Source organism: Arachis ipaensis, chromosome B4 (genome assembly GCF_059453495.1).
Source record: "Arachis ipaensis isolate K30076 ecotype BB chromosome B4, ASM5945349v1, whole genome shotgun sequence".
Lineage (NCBI taxonomy): Eukaryota > Viridiplantae > Streptophyta > Magnoliopsida > Fabales > Fabaceae > Arachis > Arachis ipaensis.
Window position 1 is genome coordinate 67,361,055 of NC_142439.1, and position 17,971 is coordinate 67,379,025.

At 37.3% G+C, this 17,971-nt stretch overlaps 1 non-coding gene across 1 annotated transcript; it reads left to right on the forward strand.

The window, feature by feature from the left end:
- Positions 1 to 8,637: 8,637 nt before the first annotated feature.
- LOC148567777 (small nucleolar RNA R71) lies at positions 8,638 to 8,745 on the forward strand. Its single transcript, XR_015882391.1, has one exon. It is a non-coding gene; the product is annotated as a small nucleolar RNA R71 (small nucleolar RNA).
- The last annotated feature ends 9,226 nt before the right edge of the window (positions 8,746 to 17,971 follow it).

The window sequence follows — 17,971 nt, forward strand, 5'->3', positions numbered from 1 at the left end:
TAGGGGTTGCCACCTTATGACGGACTCCATATCTATGCAGAAGAGAGTCCAACTGTCTGTTACAGAAGTGACTTCCCCCATCACTAATGAGTGTCCTTGGGACGCCAAACCGGCTAAAGATATACCTCTGAAGAAAGCTCATTACCACCTTGGCATCATTGGTGGGCAAAGCCACAGCTTCCACCCATTTGGACACATAGTCGACTGCCACTAGGATATAGTTGTTTGAATGTGAGGGTGGGAAAGGTCCCATGAAATCAATACCCACACATCAAACAACTCAACCTCAAGAATCCCCTGTTGTGGCATTTCATGGTTGGCAGGGAGATTCCTTGCTTTTTCACATCTGTCACAGTGCTTTACAAATGCTCTTGAGTCTCTGAAGAGAGTCGGCCAGTAAAACCCACTCTGAAGGACCTTTGTAGCTGTCCTTTCACCACCAAAGTGGCCTCCATACTCAGAACCATGACAGTGCCAAAGAATCTACTGTTTTTCTTCATCTGGGACACACCTCCGGATAATTCCATCTGAACACCTTTTAAAAAGGTATGGTTCCTCCTAAATGTAGTACTTTGCATCAGTCAATAGCTTCTTCACTTGTTGCCTACTGTACTCCCTTGGGATAAAATTCATGGCCTTATAATTTGCAATGTCTGCAAACCATTGAGCCTGCTGAATGAGGAATAATTGCTCATCCGAAAATGTCTCAGTTACAGCTGTGGGTGGTTGCACTCCTGCTTCAGGCTCAATTCTAGAAAGATGGTCAGCTACTTGATTTTCTGACCCTTTCCTGTCTTTTATTTCAATATCAAACTCCTGAAGGAGCAACATCCATCTGATTAATCTTGGTTTAGAATCTTGCTTGGTTAGAAGGTACTTCAAAGTAGCATGGTCAGTGTAAACAATAACCTTAGAACCAAGTAAATAAGACCTAAACTTATCAGCAACATACACAACAGCTAATAATTCCTTTTCTGTAGTTGTGTAATTCTTTTGAGCATTATTTAACACACAACTGGCATAATAAATGACATGTACAAGCTTACCATGCCTCTGTCCTAAAACAGCTCCTATAGCAAAATCACTAGCATCACATATTAATTCAAATGGTAAATCCCAGTCAGGGGGAGCTATAATGGGAGCAGAGGTAAGGTTTGCTTTCAGAGTTTCAAAAGCATGCAGACAATCAGAATCAAAGACAAAAGGAACATCAATAACCAACAGGTTGCTCAATGGTTTAGCAATTTTAGAAAAATCCTTTATAAATCTTCTATAAAATCCTGCATGACCCAAGAAACTCCTAATTGCCTTAACATTAGTTGGTGGTGGTAATTTTTCAATTACCTCCACCTTTTCTCTGTCTACCTCAATTCCCTTACTTGAAATCCGGTGTCCAAGAACAATGCCTTCTGTAACCATAAAATGGCATTTTTTCCAATTTAAAACAAGGTTTGATTCTTGACACCATTTCAAGACAAGAGATAAATGTTTAAGGCATGATGCAAAAGAATTACCAAAAATAGAAAAGTCATCCATAAATATTTCAATAAACGTTTCAGCCATATTAGAAAAAATTGAAAGCATACACCTCTGAAAAGTTGCTGGAGCATTGCAAAGTCCAAATGGCATTCTCCTGTAAGCAAATACTCCAAAGGGGCATGTGAATGCTGTCTTCTCTTGATCTTGAGGGTCCACTGCAATTTGATTATATCTAGAATATCCATCTAGAAAACAATAAAAAGCATGACCAGCTAACCTCTCAAGCATCTGATCAATGAAGGGGGAGGGGGAAATGATCCTTCCTTGTAGCAGTGTTGAGCCTCCTGTAATCTATGCACATTCTCCATCCTGTGACTGTTCTTGTAGGAATAAGCTCATTCTTTTCATTCTGGATCACTATCATCCCTCCTTTCTTGGGAACTACCTGCACAGGACTTACCCAAGGGCTATCAGAAATAGGGTAAATAATACCTGCTTCCCATAATTTCATTACCTCTTTTTGGACCACCTCTTTCATAGTTGGATTGAGTCTCCTTTGTGGTTGCACGACTGGCTTAGCATCATCTTCAAGAAGGATCTTGTGCATACACCTGGTTGGACTAATCCCTTTCAAGTCACTAATGGTCCACCCAAGAGCTGTTTTATGGCTCTTGAGCACTGAAACAAGTGCCTCTTCTTCTTCAGGTTTCAAAGAAGAGCTAATAATCACTGGGTATGAATCATTTCCACCCAAGAACACATATTTCAGAGAAGGAGGTAAAGGTTTGAGCTCAAGCTTAGGGGCTTCCTTCTCCCTTATAGGCGTGTTCATCAGCTCTTTTTGGGGTGGTGAATCCTCAACTTCAACTAATTCACACTCAGAAATAGGATCCAGAACATCATCAAGTACCTCAGTTTCCAGTACTTCTTGAACAAGTGGTTCAATAACATCTATTTTCATACACCCCTCAGAATCATTGGGATGTTTGAGGGCTTCAAAAACATTTAGGACCACCTGTTCTTCATTGACCCTCAGGGTTAATTCACCCTTTTGCACATCAATCAGGGCTCTATATGTAGCTAAAAATGGTCTACCAAGTATAATAGAGGGTTTTGCCTCCTCTTCCATGTCTAATATCACAAAATCAACAGGGAAAATAAATGGTCCTACTTTAACAAGTAAATCTTCAACCACACCTACAGGTAATCTAATAGAAAGATGAGCAAGTTGAAGAGAAATACGAGTGGGTTTTACCTCCTCAATTTGAAGCTTTTTCATTACTGAAAGTGGCATGAGGTTGATGCTAGCTCCAAGATCACATAAAGCTCTCTGAATGCCGACTTCTCCAATGGTGCAAGGAATGACAAAGCTCCCTGGGTCTGGCATCTTCTCAGGAAGGGTGTGTTGAATAATAGCACTGCATTCCTTGGTTAACACCACGGTTTCTTGCTCCTTTCAATTCCTCTTGTGTGTCAACAACTCTTTCATAAATTTAGCATAGAGAGGCATTTGCTCCAGGGCCTCTGCAAAAGGGATGTTGATCTGCATCTTTTTGAAGACATCTAAAAATTTAGAGAATTGCTTTTCTTTGGATGCCTTCTGAAGCCTCTGAGGATATGGCATTTTCGGCTTGTATTCAGGGGCCTTTGGTAAGGTGGGGTAAGTGTCAAGAGAGTTAGGAAACGGGTTGTCTGCACATTTAGGTGGGGCGTGCTCTACCTCTTCCTTCTTCTCCTCTGGAGCTTCCTTTTCAACCAGGGAATGTATTTGAAGACCTTTCAGGTAATTGCTTGCTCATTTGACCCATTTGCACCTCCAAGTTTCTAATGGAGGCTCTGGTTTCTTGTATGAAACTCTTCATCATCTCCCATTTAGAATCTTCTTGGGATTTAGAATTTGCCTGCTGAGGTGGTTGTTGTTGCTGAGATTGAAATTGGCGGTTATTATGGTTGTTCTGTTGAAAACCACCTTGAGAACTATTGTTGAAGTTTTGAGGTTTCTGAGGTTGATCTCTCCACCCAAAATTTGGGTGATTCCTCCATCCCTGATTGTATGTCTTAGAATATGGATTATTGTTGGGATTTCTAGGACCACTCCCCATGTAATTCACCTGTTCAGAAGAGGGTTGAGCATAATCATAATTATCATTTTGCATAAAGTTACCTGTCATGTTATAGGAGGTATCTTGGGGTGGATTTTGAGTGTTGATAGCTGAGACTTGCATGCCACCCATCTGTTGAGTAAGTAGATTTATCTGCTGAGACATAAGCTTGTTCTGAGCAAGAAGAGCATTAACAGCTTCTACTTCCAACACGCCTCTCTTCTGAGCGGCCTCAGAGTTCACAGGATTCCTGTTAGATGTGTATAAATATTGGTTGCTTGCAACCAATTCAATCAGCTCAATAGTCTCCTCTGGTGTCTTCTTCTTGTGCAATGAACCGCCTGCAGAAGTGTCTAGGCTCATCTTTGACATCTCTCCTAAGCCTTCATAAAAAATATCTAGTTGAGTCCACTTGGAGAACATGTCCGGAGGGCATTGCCTAGTCAGCAGCTTGTACCTTTCCCAAGCTTCATAAAGAGTTTCACCCTCCTTTTGCTTGAAAGTCTGAACCTCCAACCTAAGCTTAGTCAGCTTCTTTGGTGGGAAAAATTTAGTGAGAAATTCCGTGACAACCTTTTCCTACGTATTCAGACTCTCCTTTAGTTGGGAATCTAGCCATAACTTTGCTTTATCCCTCAGAGCAAACGGGAAAAGCATGAGTTTGTACATCTCTGGATTCACTCCATTTGTCTTCACAGTATCACATATCTGTAGAAAATCAGATATAAACTGATTTGGATATTCATGAGGAAGTCCATGATACTGGCAATTTTGCTGCACCAGAGTGACCAGTTGTGGCTTCAACTCAAAGTTGTTTGCAGTTATAGGAGGCACCACAATACTTTTCCCATAGAGATCCGCAGTAGGGGCAGAATAAGAGCCAAGCACTCTCCTCTGTTGATCATCCCCATTTGGATTTACCATATTGGCATTAGCATTATTATTTGCCATAGTGGATTCTGCAGCCTTGCAAAATCTTTCTTGTTGTAAACGTCGCCTGAAAGTTCTTTCAGGTTCAGGATCAAAGTCTAAGAGATGTCCTTTGTTTCTATTCCTACGCATACACAAGCAGAAAACAAGAAAAAAATGAGTCTCTCTACGTCAGAGTGTAGAGAAGTCCCTGTGAGGTAACCTGTATAAAATAATAAAATAAAAAATACTAAACAAATAAATAAATATTTTGAAAATTTTTTTTTATATATATAAAGATAAAAATAAAACAAACTAATGTAATAACAAAATAATGAAAGGAAATCAAAATTGAAAATAAAAATAAAAATAAAAAAAATAATAATAATAATAAATTAAAAACGGACGAAAGAAGGAAAAGAAAAATTAAAAAATAAAAAAGTAAAAGAAAATCGAAAGCAAAAAGGAAGTAAAAAGAAAACAGGGGAGGGGGGTTTAAACGAAAAGGAAAAGAAAGTAAATGACTTAAAGGAAAAATAAGAGAAAAAATTAACGTAAAAGAAAAGAAAAAAATTAACGTAAAAAAAATGCAAAATAAAAATTAATAATAAAATAAAAAAATATAAAAAAAAAATATCTAATCTAAACAATCAAACAACGAAAAGTTGTTAATCACAGTCAATCCCCAGCAACGGCGCCAAAAACTTGGTGCGGTATTTTACAACCACACTTACAAACCAGCAAGTGCATCGGGTCGTACCAAGTAATACCTTACGTGAGTAAGGGTCGATCCCACGAGGATTGATGGGTTAAGCAACAATAGCGTTTGATAGGATTAGTTAGACAGACAGAAAATAGTGTTGAGATGCAATATAAAAGACATTAAACAATATCAAAAATATTGAAGAAAGGCAAGTAATTAAGATGGGAATAATATATGAAGAAGATAGTTAAGGTTTCAGAGTTATCTATTTTTCCGGATTAACTTTTCTTACTAACTAATTTAATTATGCAGGATTTAATTTATGGAAAACTGTATGTGACTAGACCCTAATTCCTTAGACCTTCCTAGTCTCCTCTAAAATTCATTAACTGCCAATTCCTTGGTCAATTAATTCCCATTAGAGGGTGATAATCAATTTCTAGTTTATATGCCACAAAAACTCTAATTATCCAAGAGGTAAAAGGATTATATGTCACGTATCCTATTAAATTCAGATAATTAAAATTTAGGAGAAATAGTTTTCAAGTTGTTGTTCAGGGAAAGAGCTTTTCCAAGTTTTACAAGAACTCAGATAGAAAGAGGGTCATACTTCCGTTCCACCCAAATTCATAAAATAAAGAGCGAAAACAATTCTTAAATTATAAATCCATACATAAATTAAAATAGTAAAAGCAATAAAATTAATCCATAGAAATAGACAGAGCTCCTAACCTTAACAGTGGAGGTTTAGTTGCTCATGGAAAAGAGAAAATAAGGATTCAGGTCCAAATGTACCGAGTTACCATCTGATGGCATCAGATCCCTTTTTATAACTAATCCTAATAAATTTAAAATATAATATTTAAAATTAAACTTAAAATAATATCTTTTTCTAATTTAAGATTTGAATTTAAATTTGAATTAATTAACAGATCTTCAGTTGATGGGTGGGGACCACTTGTTCTGTCCAGTCTGCAGCTTCTAATCTATGTTTTTGGCGCTAAAAATTGAGTTAAAACAGCCCAGAAATCGCCCCCAGCGTTTTTCTGCATTTTCTGCACGTGGCGCACGTGACGCATCCGCATCGTCCACGCGTTCGCGTCATTTGTGCAGATTCTAGTCCACGCGTTCGCGTCAGGCACGCGATCGCGTCATTGTGATTTCCTCCATTCCGCGCGGTCGCGTGAGCCATGCGTCCGGGTCGGTATTCGCTGGTCATCTCCTTGGCTTCTTCTCTTTCTCTGCAGAAACTCCATCAAATTCCGCCAAATGCTACCTAAAATAAACAGTATTGTACAAAACTCAAAATAGCATCTATAGTGGCTAAAATATAATTAATTCTTAATTAAACTCAACAAATTAAATGCAAATTCACTAGGAAAAGATAGACAAGATGCTCACGCATCACCAGACACCCTTTTCTGGTGTTAAACGCCAGTCTATTTGCCATTTCTGGCATTTAACGCCAACCAGACGCCAGACACCCTTTTCTGGCGTTAAACGCCCAGAATGCTGCCCATTATGGCATTTAACGCCCAGAATTCTACCAGACTGGGCGTTAAACACCTATTCTGCTATCCTTACTGGCGTTTAAACGCCAGTAAGCATGTCCTCTAGGGTGTGTTGTTTTTAATGCTATTTTTGATTCCGCTTTAATTTAGCAGTTGTTTTTGTGACTTCACATGACCATCAACCTAAAGAAAACATAAAATAACAATGGAAAACAAATGAATATAATTAAATAACATTGGGTTGCCTCCCAATAAGCGCTTCTTTAATGTCAATATCTTGACAGTGAGCTCTTAGAGAGCTTCACAGAGACTCAGAGCTTAATGGTGGCCTCCCAACACCAAACTTAGAAGTTGAGTATGGGGGCTCTGTTTGACTCTGTATTGAGAGAAGCTTTTCATGCTTCCTCTCCATGGTTACAGAAGAAGATCCTTGAGCCTTAAATACAAGGTAGTCCTCATTCAATTGAAGGACTAACTCTCCTCTATCCACATCAATCACAGCTCTTGCTGTGGCTAGGAAGGGTCTTCCAAGGATAATGGATTCATTCTCCTCCTTCCCAGTGTCTAGGATTATGAAATCAGCAGGGATGTACAGGCCTTCAACTTTCACTAAGACATCCTCTACAAGTCCATAAGCATGTTTCATTGATTTGTCTGCCAATTCTAGTGAGAATTTAGCAGCTTGTACCTCAAAGATCCCTAGTTTCTCCATTACAGAGAGTGGCATGAGGTTTATTCCTGACCCCAGGTCACACAGAGCCTTCTCAAAGGTCATGGTGCCTATGATACAGGGTATTAAGAACTTTCTGGGATCCAGTTTCTTCTGAGGTAATTTCAGTTGCTCCAAAGCATTCAGTTCATTGATGAGCAATGGAGGTTCATCCTCCCGAGTCTCATTACCAAATAACTTGGCATTCAGCTTCATCATTGCTCCTAGATACTGAGCAACTTGCCCTTCAATAATATCTTCATCCTCTTCAGAGGAAGAATACTCATCAGAGCTCATGAATGGCAACCGTAAGTTCAGTGGAATCTCTATGGTCTCTGTATGAGCCTCAGATTCCTTTGGTTCCTCATTAGGGAACTTCTTAGTGGCCAGTGGACGTCCATTGAGGTCTTCCTCACTGGAATTCACTGCCTTTCCCTCCTCTACAGGTTCGGCCATTTTGGTCATATTGATGGCCTTGCACTCTCTCTTTGGATTCTCTTCTATATTGCTTGGGAGAGTACTAGGAGGGATTTCAGTAACTCTTTTACTCAGCTGACCCACCTGTGCCTCCAAATTTCTGATGGAGGACCTTGTTTCAGTCATGAAACTGAGAGTGGTCTTAGATAGATCAGAGATTATGGTTGCAAAGTCAGAGAGGCTCTGCTTAGAATTCTCTGTCTGTTGCTTAGAAGATGATGGAAAAGGCTAGCTATTGCCAAACCTATTTCTCCCACCATTATTATTATTGAACCCTTGATTAGGCTTCTGCTGATCCTTCCATGAGAAATTAGGATGATTCCTCCCTGAAGGATTATAAGTGTTTCCATAGGATTCTCCCATGTAATTTACCTCTTCCATTCCAGGATTCTCAGGGTCATAAGCTTCTCCTTCAGGGGAGGCTTCTTTAGTACTGTCTAATGCAGCTTGCATTTCAGTCAGACTCTAAGAAATCATATTGACTTGCTGAGTCAATATTTTATTCTAAGCCAATATGGCATTTAGAGTATCAATCTCAAGAACTCCTTTCTTCTGAGTTGTCCCATTATTCACAGGATTTCTTTTAGAGGTGTACATGAACTGGTTATTTGCAACCATTTCAATAAGTTCCTGGGCTTCTGTAGGCGTCTTCTTCAGATGAAGAGATCCACCAGCAGAGTGGTCCAATGACATCTTGGACAATTCAGACAGACCATCATAGAATATACATAAGATGCTCCATTCTGAAAGCATGTCAGAAGGACACTTTCTGATCAATTGCTTGTATCTTTCCCAAGCTTCATAGAGGGATTCACCTTCCTTCTGTCTGAAAGTTTGGACTTTCACTCTAAGCTCGCTCAACTTTTGAGGTGGAAAGAATTTGGCCAAGAAAGCATTGACCAACTTTTCCCAAGAGTTCAGGCTTTCTTTAGGTTGTGAGTCCAACCATATCCTAGCTCTGTCTCTTACAACAAAAGGGAAAAGCATAAGTCTGTAGACCTCAGGATTAACCCCATTGGTCTTAACAGTATCACAGATTTGCAAGAATTCAGCTAAAAACTGATGAGGATCATCCAATGGAAGTCCATGAAACTTGCAATTCTGCTGCATTAGAGAAACTAATTGAGGCTTAAGCTCAAAGTTGTTTGCTCCAATTGCAGGAATTGAGATACTTCTTCCATAGAAGTCAGAAGTTGGTGCAGTGAAGTCACCAAGCACCTTTCTTGCATCTCCACCATTGTTATTGGGTTCGGCCATGTCTTCTTCTTTTTCGAAAATTTCTGTAAGATCCTCTCCAGAGTGTTGTGCTTTTGCTTCTCTTAGCTTCCTCTTCAGAGTCCTTTTAGGTTCAGGATCAGTTTTAACAAGAATGTCTTTATCCCTGTTTCTGCTCATATGAAAAAGAAGAGAATAGAAAAGAAGAGGAATCCTCTATGTCACAATATAGAAATTCCTTTATGTGAGTAGAAGAATGGAAGAATGAGGTAGAGATAGAATGAGAAGAATTCGAACACAGAGAGAGGGAGAGTGTTCGAATTATAAGAAGAGAAGTGTTAGTAAATAGATAAAATAAATAGAAAGAGATGAGAGAGAGAATTTTCAAATATAATTAAAAAGAAAAGAAAAATATTTTTGTTTTTTTTTTTAGTTATTAGTTAGAATTCGAAATTATTGAAAGAAATAAAATAAAATTAGAATTTAAAATAATTAGTTAATTAAAAAGAATTTTGAAAAAGTGGTGAGGGGTTTTTCGAAAATTAGAGAGAGAGAAGTAGTTAGGTAGTTTTGAAAAAGATAAAAAATAGTAAACTGTTTTTAAAATCAAATAAACAAGTCAAGTGGTTAATTGAAAAAGATTTGAAAATAAATTTTGAAAAGATAAGAAGTTAGAAAAAGATTTTGAAATTAAATTTTGAAAAAGATATGATTGAAATTTGTTTTGAAAAAGATTTGAAAAGGAAATTAAAAAGATTTGATTTTTGAAATTAAAGTTGATTACTTGACTAACAAGAAACTAAAAGATATGATTCTAGAATTTAAAGATTGAACCTTTGTTAATAGGCAAGTAACAACTTGAAATTTTTGAATCAAAACATTAAATGTTAGCAATAAATTTGAGAATATGAAATAGAAATTAAGAAAAAGATTTTGAAAATTAATTTTAAAATTTTCGAAAATATTAAGAAGAAAAATGAAAAAGATTTTATTTTTGAAAAAGAATTGAAAAGATAGCAATTTTTTAAATTGAAATTTTGACTTGACTAACAAGAAACAACCCAAAATTTTAAAATTTATGAGTAAAATAAGGGAAAGATATTATTTTTTATTTTTGAATTTTTAATGAGGAGAGAGAAAAACAACAAAATGACACATGACATAAAAATTTAAGATCAAAGCAAATAATGCATGCAACAATACTTTGAATGTCAAGATGAACACCAAGAACACTTTGAAGATCATGATGAACATCAAGAGCATATTTTTTAAAATTTTTAAGAAAAGAAAAACATGCAAGACACCAAACTTAAAAATTTTTAAAATTTAGACACTGATAATTCAAAAATGCATATGAAAAACAAGAAAAGACACAAAACAAGAAAATGTAAAGATCAAACAAAGAAAATCATCAAGAAATAACTTGAAGATCAAAGAAGGACACATGCATGAATTTTCGAAAATTTTAAGAAAATTAAAAGAATGCAATTCACACCAAACTTAAAATTTGACACTAGACTCAAACAAGAAACACAAAATTTTTGGTTTTTATGGTTTTGTTAATTTTTTGTATATTTTTCGAAATTATTTTGAAAAAGAAAATAAAAAGATACAAAATTTTTAATAAAAATTCCAGGATTCATGCAATGTTAGTCTAAAGCTTCGGTCTAAAAAAATTAGACATGGCCAAATGGCCAGCCAAGCTTTAGCAGAGCATTACATACAACAGCCAAATTGATGGGAAGCAAAAGGCTCCTACAAAGATAAGTGGAAACCTCAGTCCAAAAGATTAGACATGGCTTAATAGCCAGCCAGGCTTCAACATATCTTATGAAACTCTAGAATTCATTCTTAAAAATTCTGAAGAACAAATTTTTTGAATTTTTTGAAAACTATATTATTATTTTTTTTTTGAATTTTTCGAAATTAAAAATAAAAAAACTTAAACATAAAATAAAATTACCTAATATAAGCAACAAGATGAACCGTCAATTGTCCAAACTAGAACAATCCCCGGCAACGTGCCAACAACTTGGTGTACGAAATTGTGATTCACACTTTTCACAACTCCGCACAACTAACCAGCAAGTGCACTGGGTCGTCCAAGTAATACCTTACGTGAGTAAAGGTCGATCCCATGGAGATTGTCGGCTTGAAGTAAGCTATGTTCATCCTTGTAAATCTCAATCAGGTGGATTCAAATGGTTATGAGGTTTTGATAATTAAAATATAAATAAAACATAAAATAAAATAAAGTTACTTATGTAACTCATTGGTGGGAATTTCAAATAAGCATCTGGAGATGCTTTGTTGCTTCTGAACCTCTGCTTTCCTATTGCCTTCTTCCAATCATGTGTGCTCCCTTCCATGGCAAGCTGTATGATCCTCTCGGATGAAAAATACCAGGAACGATCTCTGCATGGCTAATCAATTGTCGGATTTCTCGTCTCGGATGAAAAATACCATGTACAGCTACCGCACAACTAATCATCCGTTGGTTCCCACTAGCGTCAGAATAGGACCCTTATCCTTTTGCACACTGTCACTACACCCAACATTCGCAGGTTTGAAGCTCGGACTCGGTCCGTGTATTAGATACGCAAGAGATACGCACTCAAGCTGTCGCCCAATGACTACGTTGAGCTCAGATAGAACGGAATTGGTTGTCAGGCACGCGTTCATAGAATTGAGAATAATGATGAGTGTCATGGATCATATCATTCTCTAGATTGAAGTACGAGTGAGTATCTTAGAATGGAATCAAGCGTGATTCAATAGAAAACAGTAGTAATTGCATTAATTCATGAAGAACAGCAGAGCTCCACACCTTAATCTATGGGGTGTAGAAACTCCACCGTAGAATACATAAGTGAAAAAAGGTCTAGGCATCGCCGGATGGCCAGCCTCCCAAATGTAACATAAAAGTGCCAAAAGATGATCAAAGATCAAAAGTGATCCAAAGATGTAAAATAAATCTCTAAAAGTAGTTTTTATACTAGACTAGTAGCCTAGGTTTACAGAAAATGAGTAACTAAGTGCAAATAGTGCAGAAATCCACTTTTGGGGACCATTTGGTGTGTGCTTGGGCTGAGCATTGAAGCTTTCACGTGCATAGTATGTTCTTGGAGTTAAATTCCAGCTTTGGTGCCAATTTGGGCGTTTAACTCCAATTCTGGTGCCAGTTCTGGCGTTTTACGCCAAGAAGTTTTAGGCTGTCTTTGAGCGCCAGTTTGGGCCATCAAATCTCGAATAAAGTATGGACTATTATATATTGCTGGAAAGCCCAAGATGTATACTTTCTAAAGCAATTGAGAGCGCGCCAATCGGTTGTCTGTCGCTCCAGAAAATCCACTTTGAGGGTAGGAGGGTTAGAATCCAACAGCATCTGTAGTCCTTTCTCAGCCTCTGAATCAGATTTTTTCTTAGGTCCCTCAATTTCACCCAGAAAATTCCTGAAATTACAGAAAAACACACAAACTCATAGTAAAGTCCATAAATGTTTTTTTTGAATAAAAAATAATAAAAATATAATAAAAAGAAACTAAAACATACTAAAAACTATGTAAAAACAATGCCAAAAAGGGTATAAATTATCCGCTCATCGCACAGCCAAATAGGACAGGCATTCATCATGTTCATATTCTATCTATTTTATTTGCTTTGTCGACTTGTATTGTTTGCCTAAGTGTTTAACAAGCCTAAATGCTTATTGATTTATCTGATATACATGCTTATACTTTGCTTTACTTGCATTGTTATTATTTGTGTTTTCTACAGGGATTGAGGAGGTTCGGAAGGAGGTGGCGATAGGATCACATGGCGGCTAGGTTGGCGAAGGCTGTGAAACAACAGAGAATAGTTAGATTAGGAATCCACTAAGTTAGACTACCTTTTTCATTGTGGTTTTAAAGTTAATGTTTTAAATTGCTTATGGTTTAAGCTTGAATCTTGTGATGGATATGAGGTTCTAGGATTGCCTCTGGCATCCTGAAGTCTTATATCTTATATCACTGGGCACTGTTATCATACTGAGAACCTCCGGTTCTCAAACCATATTCTGTTGTTGTTTTTCAGATGCAGGTCGCAACCCACCTCGGTGAGTTGCCTGATGGTGATAGAACGGAGGATCCTTGCTATGTTTTGGAAGTCTTTTGGTTTATTTTGCGTAGATCTCTCACTTTTATATTTATATTTGCCTTAGAGGCTTATGATGAGAGAAATATTGTATAAGCTATTTTACTTTCAAAAACTCTGAATTGTCTGTATATAACTAGCCGGCTTAAACTATGCGAGCTGCGGCTAGATCTTTATACTATTATACTCTTATATATCTATATATGTCTTGATATCTGTATGTATATCTTGTTCCTTGAGTTTTTAGCTTCTTGTGTATGCTTTGTGCTTTTCAAATTCTATTTTTAAGCTTAATTCTTCATCGGACTTCGAGAATTATTATTTCTTTCTATATGTACTAGCATTTAGAATCATCGTAACCTTTGATTAACCTTTGCTTTACGACGCAAGGTAAGGCTTATGGTAATTAGGGTGTTACATTTTTTATCCTGATCCTGAACTTGAGAAGACCCTAAGGAGGCGTCTGTAGCAAACTCAAAGAGCAGGAAGGAACCTCACGGAAGCTCTTGAGCTAGGAGCTGAAGATACAACAATGGCAGCTAATCTAGAAGTGGGAGGAGACGCAAGAAAGGTCGTTGGATCTTACACTGCACCCAATTCTGACTTCTATGGGCGCAGCATCTCCATACTTGCCATTGGTACAAATAACTTTGAGCTGAAGACTTAACTGATCACTCTAATACAACAGAATTGCCAGTTTTGTGGACTTCCACAAGAAGATCCCAATAAATTCATCTCTGATTTCCTGCAAATCTGTGACACTGCCAAGACTAATGGAGTGGATCCAGAAGTCTATAAGCTCATGCTCTTTCCCTTTGCTATAAGAGACAGAGCAAGGCTATGGTTGGATTCCCAACCTAAAGAAAGCCTAGACACCTAGGAGAAAGTGGTCAATAGATTCTTGACCAAGTTCTTTCCACCTCAGAAGCTGAGCAAGCTTAGGGTGGAAGTTTAAACCTTCAAACAGAAAGAGGTGATTCCCTCTATGAAGCTTGGGAGAGATACAAGCAACTTATCAGGAGATGTCCTCCTGACATGATATTAGAATGGACCATGTTAGAAATATTCTATGATGGCCTTTCTAAGATGTCCAAGATGTCATTGGACAACTCTGCTAGTGGCTCCATTCACATGAAAATACACTTGATGAGGCGCAGGAACTCATAGACATGGTTGCCAACAACCAGTTGATGCGGGCGAAAATCAACCGATTAAGAAATCAATATAGAAATACGTTGCCAGTATAGTTCTTAACCAGCAAAAATCCGCTTATCAATTTAGAAAGGTTGTCACAAAATTAAAATGAAAATACTGGGAGTATGAATCCCAGGTCGTCTCCCAACGAGTTGACAAAAGAGTGCTATTTTATTAATCAGGAGTTTTCCGAGAAATTTTGATGAGTTGAAAGATAGGAAAATAAAGGATTGTGAATTGAAGCAATGTAAATTAAAAGAGATTTATATATTCAGAATAAAAGGCCTTGACCGGGGGTATGATTAATTGGAAGTTCTATCCTTGCTGGATTTTCTCAAGTGCAGTATCAAAAAGTTGTTATTTTCACTTAGTTAACCCTTACTAAATAAAGGAAAGTCAAGTGATTGAGCTAACTCTTATTCGCAAGTCCTAGTCCTCTCCCTTAGGAAGGACTAGAGTTAGTAAATATAGAATTAGCCAACAACTTCTAATTTAACTAATCACTTGAGCATTCCAACTCAAGTGTCTCCTTTTAATCAACCCCCAAGTCAAGTTGGGAGTCTACTCTATCAACATGAATACCATCTTCGTTGTTTTGTAAGAGAAGTAAAAAGGGAACATAGTAATTAAAATCAATTGGAAGCAATTAAACTAATAATAAAATTTAAATGGAAAAATACTTCTTGCATTAATAAATTATAAAAACAATCTTATTGTAACTCTGAACAAAGATTAAGGATATGGAAGAGTAAGGGAATAAGAAAACAAACTAGAATTGCAACTTCAACGGAGGTAATGATTCTTCTCAATATCCAAAGCAAAAGTATAAAACTAGAAATCTATGAATGTAAAAGAAAACCTAGAGGAGAGGAGTAATTTCTCTGTAGATTCCAAACTAAAACTAAAAACTATGCTAATGAGAATGTGTGTTGAGTGTCTCCATGTCCCCTGGCTCTAGTCTATGTTTCTGGGCCGAAAACTGGGTCCAAACTCGGCCCAAAATCGCCCCCAGCATTTTCTGTGATCTCTGCAGATCACGCGTACGCGTCAGTCACACGCACGCGTCGCTGGTCATCTTCGCGTGTCACGTGTACGCGTCATGTACGCGCACGCATCGTCTTGAAGAACTCCAATCCATGCGTACGCGTTAGGTACGCGCACGCGTCGCTGTGAAAATCTCCAGGTCACGCGCACGTATGAGCCATGTGTGCGCGTCGATGCTCGCTAGTTGTCTCCTTTATTTCTTGTGTTCCTTCCATTTTTTTTTGCATGCTTCCTCTCCATCCTCTAAGCCATTTCTGCCTTATAAAGCCTAAAAACACTGAACACATCGATCACGGCATCAAATGGTAGAAAGGAGATTTAAAATACACAAATCAAAGGCTTAGGAAGCAAGTTTTCAACCATAGAACAAAACTAGGAAGGAATTGTAAGACCATGCAATTTGTATGAATAAGTGTGCAAAGACTTGATAAAAACCACTCAATTCAGCACAAGATAAATCATAAAATAGTGGTTTATCAACCTCCCCACACTTAAACATTAGCATGTCCTCATGCTAAGCTCAAGGAGATCAAAAGAATAAATGGGGAAAAGTAAGACTCATGAAATGCAACATATATGTGAATGCAACTATATGCTAAGATGATTCTATCATTAAAAGTAAATGAGTTCTTCATGACAAACATAAACCAGATATCACTAATTAAAATCATACAGTGAAGACAAGTAAACTTGTAAGAAGACGGCTCATGAAAGCAGGGAACATAGAATCAAGCATTGAACCCTCACTGATGGTATATATGCACTCTAATCACTCAAGTGTATGGAGTAATTCACTCTAGTCTTCTCTAGTCATGCTTTCTACATTTTGTTCTTCACCTAACCAATCAACAAATATTTAATGTACCAATGCAAATATCATGAGGTCTTTTCAAGGTTGTAATGGGGCTAAGGCAAAGGTGAGGATATATGTATGGTTAAGTGAGCTATAAATTGAATTATTGACTAACCTAAGCTCTCACCTATACACACACACACTCTATATAACTTCTAAAATTATGCCTAGCTACCAAAAATTCCCACTTTTTCATCTCATACTCATGCATCAACTTTTCTTTTAAATTGTATCACATATGCATTGACTTTTCATTAACTTAACATTGGGGTAATTTTGTCCCCTTATTTGCTTATTTAATTATAGGAAATTTTTTTTTAAGAATATAAAGGTAAACATAACATATCAATGCACACGGATTTTTAATTTTTCTGGTCTCACATGAGTAGGTACCCAAATTCCCAATATTTTATCAATAAAACTCAACACTTTCTTATCAAACCAAGTTCCCACAGTTCCCCACACTTAATTGATACACAATCTCTATCTTAAGCTAACCAAAGATTCAATTTAGGATAATTAATTTGTTTTTCCGCTTAAGGCTAGTGATGTGGTAAAATATAGAACAAATGGGGATTAAAATGCTCAAAGTGGCTAACAAAGGTAATTGAAAGGGTAGGCTATTTGGGGTAAGTGAACTAGTAACAAATGATGGCCTCAATCATATGCATGCATTTAAATACACTAAACATTGGACATATAGAATGGAACAAAGTGAAGATTACAAGCATAGAGAAGAAAACACACAAGAATAAAATGTTATGGTTAAATAGTATAACCATGTAATTAAGCTCAAATCTCACAGGTTGTGTGTTCTTAACTCAAAAACCATGTTCCAATTTATAGTCTTCAAATAAGTTTAACACAAATTTTTCAATTTAAATTAGTGAAATATTATAAAATAGAGTCTTGAAAAGAAATTTATTACTTTAACCAAGCAAACATACATGCAAACAATTATTATCATGCAATCTATTCTATCTAACCAAGGAAAAACTAAAATGTTGGTGTTAAGAGAAAGAGATTACCTCCGAAAGTCAGGTACTGACTGACCTCCCCACACTTAAAGCTTGGCACCGTCCTCGGTGCCATCAGTCAAGAACAAAGGGGGGCTGGTAACAGCATCTCTGCAGTCGGGGTTGTCATGGCTCCTGGTGCTGGTAGGTGAGGTGGAGTCCAGAGTGTCTGGTTATTCTTCAGGTGAGTGGTTGCTAGTAATTAGCTCCTTGAGGTATATAAATCTGCGCTTGTTACGGTGCTCTCTTTGCTTTGCTTGTCGGTCAAGTCGGTCCAACCTCTAAAGTATCTGTAGGAGCAACTGATTTGTTGACAGTGCTTGTGATGTGGAAGGAGAAGTATGGTCTTGGTGTCTGATGTATTTCCTGTTGGGGACATACTAATCATCTCGCAGAAGTATGGTCTTGGTGTCTTGGTAAGATGAGAGGCTGGTCTGTAAGGATACACCAGAGGAGAACAGGCATATCTGCAGTGAAGGAGGACTCGTGAGTGATCGGAAAGACGTAGTGGGACATAATTTGTGCCCACACTCGAGCCTTCAAGGTAAGTGCTAAAGCCAATATGCCCTTAGGTCGGGATCGATGGTATCCATAGATCCATCTACTGCCAAGTTATGCTATAACT